Source organism: Babylonia areolata, chromosome 24, assembly GCF_041734735.1.
Source record: "Babylonia areolata isolate BAREFJ2019XMU chromosome 24, ASM4173473v1, whole genome shotgun sequence".
NCBI lineage: Eukaryota > Metazoa > Mollusca > Gastropoda > Neogastropoda > Buccinidae > Babylonia > Babylonia areolata.
The window spans coordinates 33,776,621-33,778,771 of NC_134899.1; positions in this window are offsets into that span (position 1 = coordinate 33,776,621).

Below are 2,151 nucleotides of genomic sequence, written 5' to 3' on the forward strand. Positions count from 1 at the left end.
TTTTAAATCAAACTGATAGTTCACGTGTCCTGAAATTCTTCAGAACCAGTTGTTATTGTTTTACGTCTTACTTTTCTTTGAAACCGTTCACGTTCAATTCACATCACAGAAAGTTAATGCTCGACAGTCGAAGAGTTTTGCTTCACGATATGATTTCAGTCATTCAGACGAAAGAGAGAGAGAGAGAGAGACAAATGAAGCAGCACTCACGATTTCTTCCCGTTTCAAAGCACCTGCTTCCCACTGGCAATGTGTGAGACACTGTCACCTCACAGAAAACGCACACTCAACAGGCAACAGTCCAAGAGTTTTGCAACACACAGTCACCTGGAATATCACCCTGAGAGCATCCTCTGCATCAGCCGAACCCACGGCACGCTACTTTTCATACAACACAACTTCTTTCTAATCAGTCTAAACGGCACAACATTATCCACATGCGTTTTGCGCTTGATAAAAGTGGACACGCGGCCATGTTCAGTCATGAAGCGGAGGCTGTTTTTCACTAAAAGCTAGGCAAACGATAGGGAGGGAACGAAGCGGGGGCCCCCAAATCACCGTGCATTACCCACCTTCTGTGGCTTGCTCGCTACAATCGATGTTTTAGACGACCTTCCAGAACAGACACGACTCGCGCATTTTGTCACCCTCGCGCGCAGTCACCCTAGTCGCGTGCAAAACCTAGGAAGCACCGCCAGAGACACAGGGGGAGAGGGGGAGGGGGGTGGAGAGAGAGAGAGAGTAGAGAGGGAGGTGAAGCTGGCGAGAAAGAGGAAGATCGGGGGAGGGAATTACTTGGAGGAGAGAGAGAAAGAAGGGAGGGTAGGGGTACAGGAATGAACAGAAACAGACAAGAATGACATTGGAAAGAGAGAGAAGGGGGGAGAGAGAGAAAGAGAGAGTAAGACATACAAACAGACAGGTAGACAGACAGACAGACAGAGACGGACAAAAAGGGGGAAAAGGGGGGAGTGCGGGGGGAGTGAGCGGGGGGAGGGGAGGGGGCAGGAGGGGGTGCCGCACACGAGGAGCACGCGAGAGAGACAAGGGAGGGAAGCGGGTGAGAACATCTATCCCCTGGCGGCGTTTTGGATTGTGGTGGCGCTGAGCGGCGCGACAAGGCGATGTTCAATTATTCATCCCGGCTATTATTCCCCCAGTTGTCCACTGGTGTCTTTGTAAAATCAGAAGCGTGAAGCCCGCCCTACGTTACATAAGAGACAGGGACGATAGCTGCGAAAGCATGCTGAAAAAGCCATGCATCATGCACGTGCCTCGCTCAAACAAATTCAATTTGTCCCGCTGTCTGCTCGGGCTGGCCGGCGCATTAGCAGAATGGATTTCCAAGAAGCGTTTGATGAAATTAGCTCTGTGGTATGTAAGTAGCAGGGCTCACAATCTCACTACCCACCCCCCACCCCCACCCCCACTATCCCCCCCGCCCCTCACTCAAAGGACGTTTCGCCAAGCATGCCACTTTCTCTGCAACAGATGAGGGTAGGATTACGTTGATTTTCAGTGAGGGCGAGTCCCTGCTAGTAAAAAGGCGCACGGAGTGATTGTAGCTGTGCATGTAAGTGAAAAAGAAATGCGCTTTGTAGACCAGCACATTGGAGAGGGCTGCCGCCTATCAAAGTCTCTGGAGACATGACGAAATGAACAGACAACGCAACATTGAAAAGAGGTCAGCTGCTCGAAAATACATGAGAGACTGGGTTAAAAGGATTTTTTTTTAATTAAAAAAAAGAAAAGAAAAGAAGAAGAAAAAAGAAGAAAAAAATAAGGAAAAAAAATGAAGGGGGGGGGGGGGGGGGGTATCAGAGATAGTAATGGGCGGGATAGATGGAGACAGACAAACAGATATAAACAGGCAGACAGAAAAATGTGTGCAGTGCTCGATGTAAATTCATCATCATCATCATCATCATCATTATCATCTCCTTCGCTTTCTTCTTCTTCTGTTTTCACGAAGTGACCATGTGAAAGGAACGCAATGGGTGATGTAACTTGTCACTCGATGAAGTGACATTTGTTCCATGGTCTTCAGCCTTGGTCCCAGCGTATGATTTCACGCCCACAACATTATGAACAATGAGTGCTGTTCTGTAGACGTTACACAGATGTGCAATTTGCGTTGGCACAGACAATAGA